A 19,472-nucleotide genomic window follows, 5' to 3' on the forward strand; every position below is an offset into this window, starting at 1 on the left:
TTATTCACTTTCCCCAGGAGATTGAATACATTGTAGAGTCTGTGATGCCAATGATATATACGGTCTCTTGGAAGAAGTGGCTGTGATGGATATAAACTGTTCCTTATTCTTTTCTGATGTCTAATCCTCTGACTATTGTCCAGGAGAGTGGAAGAAAGTTAAAAGGCAAAACCCAAGTTGAAAAGCATCGATGCATATTCTCCAATAATTGCATGAGTTACTTGAAATCATTGTGCATTAAAAAATAACTCCAGCGCTTTCAATTAAAATGAATGGACGTCTGCCTTCCTGCATGAGCTACAAGGATACCACTGCATTCATTATAATGATATCAAGGGTTTAGCTCCTTGAGGTCTCCTGTGAAGACTTTTTTAAGAATTGAAATGGCAAAGATCTTCATATTGGCCTTGAGTGCACTCTACATCTATCTGAAGTGAACAGTCAGGAAAAGTTCCTTGCTGCAGATCTGATTAAATCTCCAGAAAACCAGAGTGTGTTTTCGGCTTTTTAAGACTATTAGACCATAAGACATAGGAGCAGGATTAGGCCACTCGGCCCATCGAGTCTGCTCCGCCATTCAATCATGGCTGATATTTTCTCATCCCTATTCTCCTGCCTTCTCCCGATAACCCCTGACCCCCTAATTAATCAAGAACCTGACTATCTCTGTCTTAAAGACACTCAGTGATTTGGCCTCCACAGCCTTCTGCGGCAAAGCGTTCCACAGGTTCACCACCCTCTGGCTGAAGAAATTCCTCCTCATCTCTATTTTAAAGGATCGTCCCTTTGTCTGAGATGGTGTCCTCTGGTTCTAGTTTCTCCTACAAGTGGAAACATCCTCTCCATCCAGGCCTCACAGAGATACCTTTAACTCCCCTAAATAATGACGATCGGAGATTTTAAATGGAAATACAATCCCAACTCGCCATGAATGCACTTGCTACTGGTTGGTTTTGGGGTGTCTGAGTAACCTGCGCCGGAGTGGCAGGTCAGTAATTCTAATATTTAAATGAGGCTCTGCTCCACAGTCATTTAAATGTGTCATTTTTTAATCAAATGTTTTTCCCTGAATCCACTTTGATTTAAATAGTTGTTGCATATCGGTGCTTCCGGGCGCACCAGTTAAGTCTTGATCAGGGACAGCTTGTGCACCAGGAGAGCAGGAATGCGGTCGCTCAAGAAAATCTGACATTAAAATCTGCGTCCCTCCCCATGAATTGCCCCACTCCATCCATTCCCTGATCTTTTCCAGTTGATCTTTTCCACTGCTCCCTGACTTCAGCCTGCTGCCTATCACACGCTTGCCTGTCCAGCAGCAGGAATGCCTCGCCATTTGAACAGCTGCTGGGCAGGAAATTGAGTGAAGAATCTGAACAATGCAAAGCCATGAATATCATTTTATTTCTTGAGATGTAGGCAATGCTAGCATTTTCTACCCTTGAACTGAGTAGCTCGCCTCAGGGGCGGTTAAAAGTCAACCACATTGCTGTGGGCCAGGAACCCCGGGAGCAGGTCAGGAGGGTGGATTTGCTTCCTGAAAAAAACAGATGGGTTTTTACAATTAACAGTGATTACTAGTCCATGACTGAGACTAGCTATCAATTCCACATTTTGTTAGTTCACGAATTGAATTCAAATTCCCCCAGCTGTCATGGTGGAATTAGCCCAGGCCCTGGGTTCCCAGTCCACTGATGTTACCACAATCCCACTGTCTCCCCCATTCAAACTGCGTTAACTATGTTTTGTTCCCTCATTTAGGCAGGGCCCATGCACTCTCAGCATTCCTAATTTCTCTCAAATGCAGCAACATATTCATTCCACCTCTCTATAAATACCACGGCCTCAATGCCTGGTTTTTCAGTCTGACTGATAGCGGTTGCACTGTATATTGACAAGGCCCCTACAGGTTTGATTTGAATGTGGCACTGCGCCACCTTGTTTCTCCTAACATAACAACAGCAAACACAAATGTACTTTCATCTGCTAAACAAAAATTATGATTTATTATTACTGCTTTCATAATCGGCTTGCACTTGGTGTGAAAGCGCTCAGCTCATTATCATGCATTCTTTAGTTTGAGCAAGGTCATATGTTGTATTTTGACTGGTGGAATTTACCTGGAGGAAGTGCTCAGTCAATGACGTGATGAGGATTTGTTTTCCTCTCAGAGGACCGTGAGTCTCTGGAGCTTCTTTTTTCATAAGATAATGGAGGCAGAGTTCTTCGATTATTTTTAAAGCTGAGCTAGATAGATTTTTTTTTAAACAATTTTTATTCAAAAATTTTCACAGATTATCACAATAGAAACCCCCCCTTTACACAAATAATAAAACAACAAGAACAACAGTGCATAAATAAACAAATAAACGTTAAACAGTAAACAATAGTGCACCCCCTACCAGACACGAACTTCCCCCCTTCCCCCCTCCCCTCTTCCCCGTCCTTCCCTCCCTTCCCCCTCTTCCCCCCTCCTCCCCCTCCTCTTTCCACCCTTTCTCCCCCCCTTCCCCCCCATTTCTCCCCCCTCCCCCTTCTCCCCCCTTTCTTTCCCCCTTCCCACCCCACCTTCACCCCCCCCCCCCCCCCCCGCAAGAGATTGCTTGGGTCACCCGAAATCTGGGGTGGGATTCTCCGCAATCTGCCTGATGTCCGCCGACCGGCACCAAAAACGGTGCAAATCAGTCCGGCATCGCGCTGCCCCAAAGGTGCGGGAATTCTCCGCACCTTGGGGGACCGAGCCCTCACCTTGCGGGGCTAGGCCCGCGCCGGACTGATTTCCGCCCCGCCAGCTCAAGGGAAAGCCTTTGGTGCCCCGCCAGCCGGCGCGGAAATTACTTTGCCGGGCGGCGCATGCGTGGGAGCGGCAGCGGCAGCTCACGGCATCCCCGCGCATGCGCAGTGGAGGGGGTCTCTTCCGCCTCTGCCATAGTGGATACCATGGCGAAGGCGGAAGGAAAAGAGTGCCCCCACGCACAGGCCCGCCCGCGGATCGGTGGGCCCCGATCGCGGGCCAGGCCACCATGGGGGCACCCCCGGGGCCAGATCGCCCCGTGCCCCCCCCCCAGGACCCCGGAGACCGCCCGCGGCACCGTGTCCTGCCGTCCCAAAGGTGATTCAATCCACGCCGGCTGGCGTGGGTTGACAGTGGCGGGACTTCGGCCCATCGCGGACCAGAGAATCGCCGGGGGATTCCCGCCGACTGGCGCGGCGTGATTCCCGCTCCCGCCGAATATCCGGTGGCGGAGAATTCACGACACGGCAGGGGCGGGATTAACGCCGGCCCCCGGCAATTCTCCGACCTGGTGGGGGGTCGGAGAATCGTGCCCGGGGTCTTTAAGAATGTTATAGAACTTGCAGGTATAGTGTTGTGAACTCTTGGAAGGTTGCAGGCTTACTTTCTCTCCCTTCAGAAAAAGCAAACGCTGAGGTAAAACAAGGAATGATGCTCTCAGGGGGTATTAGGCCCTTTGTGTTATCCTCTTGTTTGCCAGTCGCTGGCAGGAGTTAAAAAAATTTCACCCAGCATGATATAAGCTAAAAGATGACCTCAGTTAAAGTGAGGAACACGGAGAAACCTTGAGTGCCTGTTCTTTGATCATTGCCCAGACCCACCCGAGCAAGTGATTGGCATGAGATAACCAACCGAGTACTCGTGGATTGAGGGGGCAGTCCTTGCCAGGGATCTGTCTTCTCGAGTCCAAAGCTAGGGGTCATAGTTTGAAGATTAGGGGTCAATCTTTTAAGATTGAGGCGAGGAGAAATTTCTTCACCCAGAGAGTGGTGAATCTGTGGCATGCGCTCCCACAGAAAGTAGTTGAGGCCAAAAAGCTGTGTAATTAAAGAAGGAATTAGATGTATCTCTTAGGGCTAAAGAGATCAAGGGATATGGGGGGAGAGGGGATCAGGGTATTGAACTTGATGATCAGCCATGATCATAATGAATGGTAGAGCAGGCTCAAAGAGCCGAGTGGCTTCCTCCTGCTTCTATTTTCTATGTTTTTATATTTCAGATGGAGGAAGACTGGGGGGAGACGGGTTTCTAACATCTCACCCCACTTAAGATCTCAAAGAACAAAGACAGAAGGAAGCAGCAGCAAACAGAGCAGACAAGAGACGCCCGCCACCTCCACCCCTCCACCAGCTGCAGAAATGGGGCTTCATTCTTCCATTCACCCTCCAGGGTCAGTAATCTGTCCATCACGGTCTTATGGCTCTGTGGTAGCACTACTACGAGCACGCCAAGGCCAGAAATGTTCATAACGTGGTTCAACAGACTGATAATCAGCTTGGAATTCCTTCCCCAAAGGATAAAAAAACAGTGTGGGTGCGAAGATAGACTTAAAAAGAATAAAACCTGGTTCAATGCTTTTCCTTTCTATTTAATTTATGCATCAAACTTAACCTGTTGCTACTTGATAATGTACTGAATAGCTACTCTAAAATAATTATAATAAATATAAGTGTAAACTAACAACCTTTTTGGGTAATCTGTGATTTCTGAACATTAAACTTACATGGTTTATTTAGAGGTACACTGTGTTTTGATCATCCTGGGAGTGGTTAGAACATGGGATAGTCTGCTATAATGAGTAATTGAGTTGGGTAGCTTTGATGCATGTAAGGTGAACTTGGTAAGTACAGGGGAGAGAAAGGAATAGAAAGGTATCTTGATAGAATGAAATGGCGAGGTAGGAGGAGATTGGTTTGGAGCATACATACAGGCTGAATGGCTTTTTCAGTGTGATGTATGAAATTCTATCCCCTCTTGGAGAAGTCAGACAAGTAGTACTCATTGCATTGCTGGAGAGCAGAATGACCAGATTACACAATGTCTGAATTTGCAGAATTTGCCACCTGCAATAAGTTATATTTTATTCATTTGGAATATAGTTATTTTTGATGTACAGAATCCAATTTCTACAACTTTGTCACAATTATGATGTTCGCGCGACATGGTCGACCCACACCGCGGACCGGCACCAAAAACATAGGCCCCCCCCCCAGATCGCGCGCTCCCGCGGTTCGGTGGCCCCCAATCGGTAGCCAGGCCATCCTGGAGGCCCCCCCTGGTGAATGGTCCCCCTGCCCCCCGTCATAATATGCACCCATGCACATCATGAGGTAAAAGCAGGCAGTGACAGACACCCAGGTGAGCCTATCAACATACAGAACAGAACACGACCAATCACCAGGCAGAATACCAGAGGGGGGCTTCCAACTATAAAACACACGAGGCATCAGCACTCTGCCTCTTTCCACTGGTGACAACTGTAGTGACAGTCAGGGTGTACAAATCATTCAACACCTTCTACACTTGGATCAGAGCTAGCCTGGTCTAGATAGTTAATGTTAGTTTACTTAGAGTAGTAGAGAGACAACCCACAGGCAGCTGTGTGCTTCGTTACTGAAGTTCAATAAATCTTATTGAACCAACGCCTACGTTTGGTGTTTGGTGATCATTTCACTGCATTGTGTTGCAGTCCGTGTTACCCCAGGGTGAATAACACGACACCCCCCACCAGGGCGGACGCGGATGAGTCTGCAGCTGCCACGCCGAGTTCCCGTTGGGTGGAACCATGAGAGAACCACGTCGTCGGGAACTCGACCAGCTGCACGCGTGAATCACTGCGGCTGACTCTTTTAATGGCCCCCGACCGGCGCCACGTCGACCACGCGCACACAAATGACGGTGATTCTCCAGGGATTGGAGAATCGCTGGAGCGGTGTCGGACCCAATCTTGGGTTTGATGACCATTCTCCACCCCCGCGCCAAGCGCGATTTTGGCATGGAGGCTCAGAAAATTCTGCCCCACATCTTTCTGGATTTGTGGGAGGAAACTGGAGCACCTGGAGGAAACCCACACAGACACAGGGAGAACGTGCGGACTCTGCACAGACAGTGACCCAAGCTGGGAATCGAACCCGGGTCTCTGGTGCTGTGAAGCGACAGTGCTAACCACTGTGCTACCATGCCATATTGGTTTCTTGCCATGCTACGGCAGGACCTTGATTTTGCCAATGGGGGCAAGCCGGTTAGACCGCAAACTGATCGGCACCCGGGGCGGTTCTCGATTCTGGCCTTTCCAGCGATCAAACTGCCTCGTCGCCTTCTCGTTCAAGCGCAAAGCAGCCATTAAATCGCGCCCTTATTGTCAGCCTTTTGTTATAGTTGTAAGACATTGCAGCAAACATGATTTGTCCTGTTTATGGCATAGATATGTTGCCCCTCATTACTTCCTTAGAACTTGTATAATTGTTTTAGAGTCACAGTTGAGTCAAAATATGCAGATGTGGACAGGCTATAAATTCTTCTGTCTACTGATGTTAATGTAAAAGTCGGCATGAAGTGAGGCAGTCTGCACTTCTGTCATAATCAATGGGCACCACTTGGTGTTGCCATTAAATCATGTGAATGTTCTGCTGACAGCTATAGAAGGGGCTGCCACTCATGAATTGGTCTTTGACAGCCAGAACAGACAATGTTCAATGCAGAAGTGACATAAACTCTGGGCGCAGTCCATTGTCTTCAGAGACGGACGAATGCCAATAGACATGTGAATCTTCCACTGACACCTATTGGCAGAAATTGGGAAGTGCAAGATGCCATAATCCATTGGTCCATTCACACTGAGAGAAACCTTCAAAATGGTCAAAAGACCAACCAAAGCCCTCAGACTACGACATTGCAGAAAAACATTGAATTTACGGTATGTGAAAAATCATCATCATTCTCTGAACAGTGTTTGATTTACTCATGCTTTTGGCATTCCAAGAATTATCCACAATGGGAGATTGTGGAGAATTAAATTCCAAATATATTCCACACCACACTAAGAAAACAAAAAGGGACGGTCAATAGAGAATTAAAGGTGCTATATTTAAATGCGTGCGGTGTACGGAACAAGGTAGATGAGCTTGTGGCCCAGATTGTGACTGGCAGGTATGATGTGGTAGGCATCACAGAGACATGGTTGCAGGGGGTTCAGGACTGGCATTTAAACATCCGGGGATTCACAACCTATCGAAAAGACAGGGAGGTGGGCAGAGGGGGCGGGGTTGCCTTGTTAATTAGGAATGAAATTAAATCAATAGCACTAAATGACATAGGGTCAGATGATGTGGAGTCTGTGTGGGTAGAGTTGAGGAACCACAAAGGCAAAAAAACCATAATGGGAGTTATGTACAGGCCTCCTAACAGTGGTCAGGACCGGGGGCACAAAATGCACCACGAAATAGAAAGTGCATGTCAGAAAGGCAAGGTCACAGTGATCATGGGGGACTTCAATATGCAGGTGGACTGGGTAAATAATGCTGCCAGTGGACCCAAGGAAAGGGAATTCATTGAATGTTTACAGGAGGGCTTTTTGGAACAGCTTGTGATGGAGCCCACGAGGGAACAGGCCATTCTGGACTTAGTGTTATGTAATGAGCCAGACTTGATTAAAGATCTTAAAGTAAGGGAGCACTTAGGAGGCAGTGATCATAATATGGTAGAATTCAATCTCCAATTTGAAAGAAAGAAGGTAGAATCAGATGTAAAGGTGTTACAGTTAAATAAAGGTAACTACAGGGGCATGACGGAGGAACTGACGAAAATCAACTGGGAGCAGAGCCTAGTGGGAAAGACAGTAGAACAGCAATGGCAGGAGTTTTTGGGAGTAATTGAGGACACAGTACAGAGGTTCATCCCAAAGAAAAAGAAAGGGGGGATTAGGCAGCCATGGCTGACAAAGGAAGTTAGGAAATGCATCAAAGCAAAAGAGAAAGCCTATAATGTGGCAAAGAGTAGTGGGAAGTCAGAAGATTGGGAAGGCTACAAAAACAAACAGAGGATAACAAAGAGAGAAATAAGGAGAGAGAGGATCAAATATGAAGGTAGGCTAGCCAGTAACATTAGGAATGATAGTAAAAGTTTCTTTAAATACATTAAAAACAAACGGGAGGCAAAAGTTGACATTGGGCCGCTCCAAAATGACGCTGGTAATTTTGTGATGGGAGACAAGGAAATAGCTGAGGAACTAAATAAGTACTTTGCGTCAGTCTTCACAGTAGAAGACATGAGTAATATCCCAACAATTCCGGAGAGTCAGGGGGTAGAGTTGAATATGGTAGCCATCACAAAGGAGAAAGTGCTAGAGAAACTAAGAGGTCTAAAAATTGATAAATCTCCGGGCCCAGATGGGCTACATCCTAGAGTTCTAAAGGAGATAGCTGAAGAAATAGTGGAGGCGTTAGTTACGATCTTTCAAAAGTCACTGGAGTCAGGGAAAGTCCCAGAGGATTGGAAAATCGCTGTTGTAACCCCCCTGTTCAAGAAGGGAACAAGGAAAAAGATGGAAAATTATAGGCCAATTAGCCTAACCTCGGTTGTTGGCAAGATTCTAGAATCCATTGTTAAGGATGAGATTTCTAAATTCTTGGAAGTGCAGGGTCAGATTAGGACAAGTCAGCATGGATTTAGTAAGGGGAGGTCGTGCCTGACAAACCTGTTAGAGTTCTTTGAAGAGATAACAAATAGGTTAGACCAAGGAGAGCCAATGGATGTTATCTATCTTGACTTCCAAAAAGCCTTTGATAAGGTGCCTCACGGGAGACTGCTGAGTAAAATAAGGGCCCATGGTATTCAAGGCAAGGTACTAACATGGATTGACGATTGGCTGTCAGGCAGAAGGCAGAGAGTTGGGATAAAAGGTTCTTTTTCGGAATGGCAACCGGTGACGAGTGGTGTCCCGCAGGGTTCAGTGTTGGGGCCACAGCTGTTCTCTTTATATATTAACGATCTAGATGACGGGACTGGGGGCATTCTGGCTAAGTTTGCCGATGATACAAAGATAGGTGGAGGGGCAGGTAGTATGGAGGAGGTGGGGAGGCTGCAGAAAGATTTAGACAGTTTAGGAGAGTGGTCCAAGAAATGGCTGATGAAATTCAACGTGGGCAAGTGCGAGGTCTTGCACTTTGGAAAAAAGAATAGAGGCATGGATTATTTTCTAAACGGTGACAAAATTCATAATGCTGAAGTGCAAAGGGACTTGGGAGTCCTAGTCCAGGATTCTCTAAAGGTAAACTTGCAGGTTGAGTCCGTAATTAAGAAAGCAAATGCAATGTTGTCATTCATCTCAAGAGGCTTGGAATATAAAAGCAGGGATGTACTTCTGAAGCTTTATAAAGCATTAGTTAGGCCCCATTTAGAATACTGTGAGCAATTTTGGGCCCCACACCTCAGGAAGGACATACTGGCACTGGAGCGGTTCCAGCGGAGATTCACACGGATGATCCCAGGAATGGTAGGCCTAACATACGATGAACGTCTGAGGATCCTGGGATTATATTCATTGGAGTTTAAGAGGTTGAGGGGAGATCTAATAGAAACTTACAAGATAATGAATGGCTTAGATAGGGTGGATGTAGGGAAGTTGTTTCCATTAGCAGGGGAGACTAGAACCCGGGGGCACAGCCTTAGAATAAAAGGGAGTCACTTTAGAACAGAGATGAGGAGAAATTTCTTCAGCCAGAGAGTGGTGGGTCTGTGGAATTCATTGCCACAGAGGGCGGTGGAGGCTGGGACGTTGAGTGTCTTTAAATCAGAAGTTGATAAATTTTTGATTTCTCGAGGAATTAAGGGCTATGGAGAGAGAGCAGGTAAATGGAGTTGAAATCAGCCATGATTGAATGGTGGAGTGGACTCGATGGGCCGAATGGCCTTACTTCCGCTCCTACGTCTTATGGTCTTAAATATATATTTTTCCTTTCTCTCAGTCCTCTTTCCCCAAAGATTTTGCTCAGCATTTAACATATGTCCCAAATATAAAAACATCTTTCCATGACATATTTTTTTAAGTAAACTGAAGCTGTAAACTTGGCAGCAAAACGGAAGAGGCGGGAACTTCAGAATAGCAGTTTGAAAATCTGCAGGGGTAAACTCACTCAAATGTCAGCGTGGCAAAGGCCAGCAAAAGACTTGGCCAGGGTCTTCTAATATCCGAAACCTGGCTCTGATCGTCACTGTGATTCAAGTGAAACAAGGTATCGATCAGAGGGAAGGTAAGCCAGGGTTGTTCCTTGCAATCAGACATCCTAATGCACTTGAACACAGTCAAGCGCAAAGCCCTTATCCAATTCACCTTTATCCACAGGAGTGAGTGAACATAAGTTGCTCGATCTGAAAAAAGGTCTTCATTCCTCCACAGAACCAAATTGCATCACACATCATGGTGATTCATTTTCATTTCCTCTGCAGGAGGCACAAACAGAAGATTGACATAATGCAGCAGTCCTGCCTGCATTTGCCTCCAAAATTGCATTCCTGCAACATCTTGATTTTATCAATATCACTTCGTCAAGACCTAATAAAAATAAATTGGAACATCATACAAATATGTTTCTGTATACAAGCACAAATTAGCATGTCATGCAAACATATTCTCCAGCTCTGTGTCTGCCAAGATATTGCTCCAAGGATAACAAGAGTAACTGATGTACCATCGGCTTTGTGCACTAAGAACAACTAAAGGTTATGTTTGCCGTATGAACATGAAGTATTTTTGAGTCGTTTCATCATACAACAGAAAATATTGGTTTATTCTGACCTTAGGCTATGTAGAATTCAGTAGTGCAAACACAAGGGTTACTGTGAGCTGAGAATCAGTCCACTAAACAGAAGTCATTTAATTTGCTTCTCCTGACAGCAATTAGGGATGACAGCCTGCCTCCAGGGGGAGCTAGTAGTCAAAGTGCAAAGCTTTTTCCACCTCTGCGATTATGAAAGTAATCCCAGGAAGAGTTGTGTGCTGAGAGCAGAAAATTAAGTGAAGGTTTTCACCTACACTAAGGAGTGTACAAAACAAATAGGCTTACCGACTTTGCAATCTGCTGTAGCAGTCCAGGTCATTAATATTTTCAAATGTCCTCCTTCGCTCTCATTTAACAACACTTTTCCAGTCATTAGATATGTAGCACAGGATGTTATCACTGCTATTTCGATCTGCACACTGCCTGCGTGTTAATCCATGTCTATTTTGTTATTTTGATCCTTTTAATGAAGTGCTAAGTTACCGCAAACATATTCAAAACTCTCAACTGAACATTCACCAGGCTATTTGTCCAATTATTTCCATTCACCTGAGGAAGGAACAGCGCTCTGAAAGCTAGTGACATCGAAACAAACCTGTTGGACTTTAACCTGGTGTTGTAAGACTTCATAAAATGGAAGACTACTGTGAATCTGGAAACATCAAGGTTTTATTAAATTTAATTAATTTTTAAAATTCATTTATGGGATGTGTGTGCCGCTGGCTAGACCAGCATTTATTCCTATCCCGAATTGCCCTCGAGAAGGTGGTAGCGAGCTGCCTGCTTAAACTGCTGCAGTTCCTGAGGTGTAAGTACAACCACGGTGCAATATGGAGCAAAATAAGAACTTTTCATTGATTTGCAAATGAGCATAAAAGTTCCACATGGGAAGAGATTTTTCCAGCTTTCTCAGCATGGGTCACAAATGGACGTTTTTTTAACGACCAGTTAGGGAGGGGTGGACTGCCTCCCTTCTATTCAGCCTCTTCGATTAGTCACAACAAAGATTTTTTTTTAATTGGCAGAAAGAGTACGACAACTCCATCCAGGGGCATAGGTAACTTGAAGCGTAAGATTTACTGTATGTCTGGAATTTTGAAAGGGAGACTGCTTGGATGCCCAGGAGGGTTATTGTGCGGACTGGCCCAATGTTTAATGTCGTCAACCATCAGGGCCACGGAGTGAGGAATCATGTAGATCACATGAGAAGGCAAGAAGCTGCTGCTCACCCGATTAGGGGGTGTGGACCCCAGAATAATTACCCATGTACCAGCCACAGAATCAGAGGTGATAGAACCAAGGTCTTCCCATGAGGCAACAGAAGGAGCTGAGGAGGGTGGCAGTACAGCCCCATCTTCAGGGTCTGTGAATTTACCTGCCACTGATGTAGACCCTGTTGTTTCATAAATGGAGAAACTGGTTGCAGAGTTGAGATGCTCAGCAAGAGTCCGGAAGTCCCTTAACTGTCTGACCTTATGAACTTTGCCCATTGGCTCCCTTACTGTTAATTCTGTTTCATCGAGTATAATTGCATGTAAGAGGTTTTTTTGGTGATACTGTAAGGAAACGTAAGGAGGGAGGAATGTGGTAGTGTGGCCCCTTTAAGGGGCGATCTTTCACAGGCCACGTGACCCGCCCGGAGCCTATGGAGATGGAGCACCTGAGCTCCTCGGGTGCCGGGGCATGGACCTGGGGATTCAGGTTTAATCAGAGTAAGCCTGGAAGTCGAGGTTAACTATTCCTGTGTTCATCTGTAATATAAAGTTCTTACTTTATATTGTGATTTAACACTCTCATAACAGCAGTTGAGATTCTTTGTATGAGCAAAGTCTCCCTTAAGGAGATCTAACTCTGTAGTGTAAACTGCTTTGCCTACTCTAGCAAGCAGTCTTCCAGGCAGGGTATTGGGTAGGAGAAAGCTCTGGTCACTGCATTAACCTTTCAGTAGTCAATGCAGAACCTTGTGGAGCCATCCGGCTTGGGAACAAGCATAACTGGGAAGCTCCAGCTCCTGGTCCTAGGCTGTAATAGTTGGTGCTCCATTTTTTCCCCGTGAATATAATCCAAGGCAAATTGCTTAATAATACATTTAAAATGCACAGGAGTTTACCTAACAGCTGCGAACTTCACCAGATCCTCCCATGCTGATTTTCCAATGAATCGACAGTCAAGGTATTGTATAAATGTGGGAGTTTTGAGGCTTTCCCGCACCATTCCCCATCCGTTAGCATTGTCTGGTAATTCACAAGACATTCTGAACCTCAGTATCAACAAGTTCCTTTCATCTCTGCTAGCTTTTGAAGAGAGGCTTTAAAAAAATAAATTCTGACTCCAGAAGTGAAAGAAATCAGGAGAAAAGCTACAAAAGGAGTAAGGCAGGAGAAAGTTTGCAAATTGAGAGGGTAACATAAAAACTGAGAAGGAAAATTAACCACTGCAGAACAGATTTGAGGTTGAATATCAGAGACTGGTTGGGGTACAGAAGGAGGCCATTCGGCACATCGTGTCCATACCTGTTCTCTGCATGAGTAAATCTGACAGTCACACTCACCCTGTCCAGTCTCCATAGCCGACAAAACATTTATGCTTAAGGTGCTGATCCAATTCACTTTCTGAAAGCCATTAATGTATCGGCCTCCACTGCAACAGAGGAAATATATTCCACATCCTAACTGTGCACCATGTTGAAAATGTTTTTCCTCATTTTACCTTTGAATCTCTTGAACTGGTGTCTCGTGTTTTTGACTCTTCTACGGCCAACAATTCTACATGTCTACTTGGCCTGGATCCCTTTTGATTGTGAACACCTCAATCAAATCTCATCTCAACATCGCGACCAAATACCCACTTAACATGTCAAACAAATCCCCACTCAACACCTCATCCTAATCCCCACTCAACACCTCATCCTAATCCCCACTCAACATCTCATCCTAATCCCTACTCAACACCTCGACCCAATCCCCATTCAACACCTTGACCCAATCCCCACTCAACACCTCGACCCAATCTCCACTCAACACCTTGATTCAATCCCCACTCAACACCACGACCCAATGCCCATTCAACACCTCATCCGAATCCCCATTCAACACCTCATCCTAATCACCAGTCAACACCTCATCCCAATCCCCACTTAACACTTCATCCCAATCCCATTCAACAGCTTGACCCACTCCCCTTTCAACAGCTCGACCCAATCCCCACTCAACACCTCGACCCAATCCCCATTCAACACCACGACTCAATCACCATTCAGCACCTCGACGCAATCCCCATTCAGCACCTTGACCCAATCCCCATTCATCACCTCGACCCAATCCCTATTCAGCACCTCTACCCACTCCCCATTCAGCACCTCGACCCGATCCACATTCAGCACCTCAACCCAATCCCCACTCAACACCTCGACCCAATCCCCACTCAACACCTCGACCCAATCCCTATTCAACACCTCGACCCAATCCCCACGCAACACCTCGACTCAATCTCCATTCACACCTCGACCCAATCCCCACTCAACACCTCGACCCAATCCCCTTTCAACAGCTCGACCCAATACCTTTCAACACCTCGACCCAGTCCCCATTCACACATCATCCTAAACCTCACTCAACAGCTCGACCCAATCCCCACTCAACACCTCAACCCAATCCCCATTCAACACCTCATCCCAATCCCCATTCAACAGCTTGATCCAATCCCCACTCAACACCTCAACCCAATCCCCACTCAACACCGCACCCCAATCCCCATTCAACACCTCATACCAATCCCAATTCAACACCTCGACCCAATCCCCATTCAACACCTCAACCCAATCCCCACACAACACCTCGACCCAATCCCCATTCAGCACCTCGACCCAATCCCCATTCAGCACCTAGACTAATCCCCATTCATCACCTCGACCCAGTCTCCATTCAGCACCTCGACGCAATCCCTATTCAACACCTCGACCCAATCCCCACGCAACACCTCGACTCAATCTCCATTCACACCTCGACCCAATCCCCACTCAACACCTCGACCCAATCCCCTTTCAACAGCTCGACCCAATACCTTTCAACACCTCGACCCAGTCCCCATTCACACATCATCCTAAACCTCACTCAACAGCTCGACCCAATCCCCACTCAACACCTCAACCCAATCCCCATTCAACACCTCATCCCAATCCCCATTCAACAGCTTGATCCAATCCCCACTCAACACCTCAACCCAATCCCCACTCAACACCGCACCCCAATCCCCATTCAACACCTCATACCAATCCCAATTCAACACCTCGACCCAATCCCCACTCAACACCTCAACCCAATCCCCACTCAACAGCTCGATCCAATCCCCATTCAACACCGCATCCCAATCCCCATTCAACACCTCATTCCAATCCCCATTCAACACCTCATCCCAATCCCCATTCAACACCTCATCCCAATTCCAATTCACACCTTGACCCAATCCCCATTCAACACCTCATCCCAATCCCCATTCACAGCTCGATCCAATCCCCATTCAACACCTCGACCCAATCCCCATTCAACACCTCATCCCAATCCCCATTCAACACCTCATCCCAATCCACATTCAACACCTTATCCCAATCCCCATTCACACCTCGACCCAATCCCCATTCAACACCTCATCCCAATCCCCATTCACAGCTCGACCCAATCCCCACTCAACAGCTCGACCCAATCCCCGTTCAAGACCTCATCCCAAACCCCATTCACACCTCGAGCCAATCCCCATTAAACACCTCCTCCCAATCACCACTCAACACTTCGACCCAATCCCCACTCAACACCTCGACCCAATCCCCATTCAGCACCTTGATTCAATCCCCATTCAACTCCTCATCCCAATTCCCACTCAACACCTCGACCCAATCCCCATTCAACACCTCATCCCAATCCCCACTTAACACCTCGACCCAATCCGGATTCAACACCTTGACCCAATCCCCATTCAGCACCTCGATTCAATCCCCATTCAACACCTCATCCCAATCCCCACTCAACACCTCAACTCAATCCCCATTCAACACTTCGACCAAATCCCCATTCAACACCTCATCCTAATCCCCACTCAACACCTTGACCCAATACCCATTCAACTCCTCGACCCAATCACCATTCAACACATCGACCCAATCTCCAATCACACCTCGACTCAATCCCCACTCAATACCTTGACCCAATCCCCACTCAACACCTCATCCTAATCCCCACTCAACACCTCGACCCAATCCCCATTCAACACCTCATCCTAATCCCCACTCAACACCTCGACCCCATCCCCACTCAATACCTCGACCCAATCCCCATTCAACACCTCGACCCAATCCCCACTAAACACTGCATCCTAATCCCCACTCAACACCTTGACCCAATCCCCATTCAACACCTTGACCCAATCCCCATTCAACACGTCGATCAAATCCCGTTTCAACACCTCAAACAAATCCCCACTTAATACCTCGACTCAATCCCCACTCAACATCTCGACTCAATCCCCATTCAACATCTCGACTCAATCCCCACTCAACACCTCAACCAATCCCATCTCAATTTTTCTTTGCAAAAGGGATTGCCCCCAGCTTCTGTAATCTATCTACATATCTCAAGTTCTTGTAATTCTTGTAATTCTCCTACAATACCTTAAGTTAAATAAGTATCGCCAGTGGCTATTTCTTTTGTAATGGGACATAAACAGAATTTGTGCTGATTATGTTTTGTAACCTTGTATTAGATTCAGTCTTCTGTCTGTTTTTTCTCCCAAGATAGAATAAAGCAGTTCATGAACCTCTCCTGGTGTTGCCTGCAGTGACCTGCCTATTTGGAAAGATTAGAAAAGAAATGCCAGATTTTTCTGTTCAGGGCATCGAATTACCTCTGCTGTTAACTTGACTTTATTGATGCACCTTTCAGCTCAAAACATATTTTGGCCAAAAGATGCTGAAACTGAACGCACTGATACAGCTTTAAGATCATTACGACTGGAATATTTTTGAATATGTTTTCAGTGTATTTTTATGCAATTTAAGATAAGAAATATCCGTAATGATGACACAAGCATTTTTGGTTTCAAGTGCCCAGTGCCTGCATCAAGTATTCCTTATCCAATTGTGGTATAATCAAGTGCAAAATTAAACTTTCAACTTAACCACAACTTTGAAAAGCAACATCCGGTACACTAGTGTGATATTTCCAAGTGTTGCCAACCAATGGCAAGTCTCGCATTTATTTTCTTTCCTGAATTGCCTTTGAGAAGGTGGTGGTGAGCTGCCGTCTTAACCCACTGCAGTCCATGTGGTGTAGCTACACCCACAATGTTGTCAGGGAGCGAGTTCCAGGATTTTGACCCAGTAACATTGAAGGAGCAATGATGGTGTGCAATTTGGAGGGGAACTTGTAGGCATTCCCATGGACTTTGTCCTTCTAGGTGATGAGTGGGGCAATTTGTGGCGATTTTCCCTTTAAGGACACCACAACAGAATAGGGCGACCTGGCTTGCGGGACCACTTGGTACTGAGAGTGTTTAATTACCCCAGGAGGTGTAGTCCTCTCTTAGGCAGAAGATATGTATGGACTGGGTCAAGTGGGTGGGCTGCTGTAGGGTAGTTGTGCAGTTGCTGACCTCCAATACAGCTTTTCTTCTTAACAAATATGTTTTGTGTTTCTAATGAAGCCTGTGACCGTACATCATTACATCTGATGACCAGGATAAAGTAGATTATGATGACACTGCCTCTGGCCTGACAACTGTGAGTATTCTGTTTTAGTTGAAGTTTGAACAAACAAATTACTCACCGGATGCCTGTCAATGGGCTAATAGACCCTTTTGGGATATTGCTAGAACTGGAGGGGCGGACACAGAGAGACCCTGAGTTGGCCAGCAGCAACAAGGGTTTAGAAATGTAGAGAAACTGGGCACCACGGTGGCGCAGTGGTTAGCATTGCTGCCTCACGGCGCCGGGGTCCCAGGTTTGATGGCGGCTCTGGGTCACTGTCCGTGTGGAGTTTGCACATTCTCCACGTTTCGCCCCCACAACCCAAAAGGTGTGCAGGGTAGGTGGATTGGCCACATTAAATTGCCCCTGAATTGGAAAAAATGAAATGAATAAAAGTTTTTTAAAAGAAATGTAGAGAAAAGGAAATGGGAGTAAATAATGTTCAGAAGCAAGAGCTGCGACTTTGGGTTTAAGGCAAATAGAACTTGGATTAAAGCAAGACGAAGAGTTGCTGCAAAGTTTTTAGAGAGAAAAAAAGAAGAGAATAGAGCATAGAGGGCAGTGTGTTAAGTGAAGAAGAAATGCCCAGAGAGTTGCAGCAAGTTCTTCAGAAGCGGGTGAAGTTAAAGATGCTGAGCTTGACTGGCTCCCGATCAGAACAGAACCTGCGGGGTTTCCGTGCTAGTGGTCCCTGCACGGATGGACTTTGGACAGTACTGTTCTGAAGCTTTAAAAAGAAAGGTACTCAAACAGTTTGAAAAATACAACGGACCCGAACAGACCACGTTTGATCTTCCACTGAAATTGATGGAAGCAACGAGCATCAAAAAGAGGAAAAAACAAAGACTCTCCAAGCAGCCGAAAGAGAACAAACTGCAGAGATCACTAAAAGGGCAGTAAAAAGTGAAGTTTTTTAAAGTAAAAAAAAGCAACACTTTTCAGGCCAAAACTTCAAAAGTGCAGGCAACGAAAGATCCCAGAAGGAAGGCAACAAAAGACCCCAGAACGAGGACAATGAAAGACCCCAGAGTGACGGCAGTGAGAGAGTAGCAGAATGGAAACAAGTCAACTCTCCATCGGAGACAGAGCTGACCAATGGTGAAGCCAAAAAGCATTTGACTGAAATAGAAATGGAGGTTCGATTTGTGAAATGTGTATGCCCAAGAAGAACGTCATGGACTCCCCTTGGAAGAAACGCAGAAATTAAAGACTTCGAAAGAAACTAGGAACCATTGAACATAAAGAGGAATCAGCAAAAAGAGATAAAGCTCTGGAGAATCCATTAAAACAAGATAAAATGACTGAGGCAAATTAAAAATAAAGGGCCCTATTTTCTGGCCTTGTCGCGTTCTCGCTCGAGCAAAACGAGGCCGGTGAATAGCGGGAGAGGCCGTAAACTAGAACAACGCCAGGCTCCAAACAGTTTGCAATTCGACCTGCCCACTCCCGTAGATGAAATCGAGATCACGTTGTATCGTGGTGAGAAACCAATTATCACCACTTAAGTCCAATTTCCTTACAATTAGTGGGAGCCACCCCTTATCCAACTGTCTCCCGTCATTCAGCGGGCTCCTCAGCAAGTGCTCACGCAGGCGGCGATTAATACTCCTTGTGAAAAACGTGAACCTGGCAATCTGTGGGGAGTCGAGAAGGTGAGTAGCCATCTTTGTTTACAGGCAAAGAGCCAGGCGGTGCTGGTCTTGCCACCCCAGTGCTCATCGGGGGAGCGGGAGGGGGAACTCTCGGCTGGGAGGGAGGGAACCCCGCTGGGGGTTGGCGACCCTCCGCTTGTGTGGGCCACAATGGGAGGGTAGAGGCCGCTGCCATGGCAACCAGGGGCAATCACACGTGGCACAGGCATGCCAACCGCTGGATCGTGTGTATCCATTCTGGGGGCAACCTTTGTCCCTGCCCATCTGTCCCAATGGCCACTCAGAACCCCCATTGACTGCCAAACCCTCTCGCTGTGCGGCTGAAGGCTATTTCTAATAGGGAATTGGCAAACATGGTTAAGTGAGCACTTCACACAACCCAAGTGGATTCCCGTGGTGGGAGGGCCATGTAGCATATGCAGTTCATTGCCTAGCACCCCAATTACACCTCGATGCCTGGACACTGTGCATAAACACTGCGGGAGGCAACACCATACATGCAGCAGCTAACATCC

General features: G+C 46.4%; 1 protein-coding gene and 1 long non-coding RNA gene across 2 annotated transcripts in view; both read right to left on the bottom strand.

The window, feature by feature from the left end:
- LOC140410474 (CUB and sushi domain-containing protein 1-like) overlaps positions 1-19,472 on the bottom strand; it is a 3,392,839-nt gene that overhangs the window by 2,141,019 nt on the left and 1,232,348 nt on the right. The gene's annotated exons all lie outside the window — the stretch shown is intronic.
- On the bottom strand, positions 1,113-11,095 carry LOC140410476 (uncharacterized). Its single transcript, XR_011940661.1, has 3 exons — positions 10,855-11,095; positions 2,118-2,244; positions 1,113-1,534 (listed from the first exon to the last, which is right to left on the bottom strand). It is a non-coding gene; the product is annotated as an uncharacterized lncRNA (long non-coding RNA).

This window comes from Scyliorhinus torazame, chromosome 4 (genome assembly GCF_047496885.1).
Source record: "Scyliorhinus torazame isolate Kashiwa2021f chromosome 4, sScyTor2.1, whole genome shotgun sequence".
Lineage (NCBI taxonomy): Eukaryota > Metazoa > Chordata > Chondrichthyes > Carcharhiniformes > Scyliorhinidae > Scyliorhinus > Scyliorhinus torazame.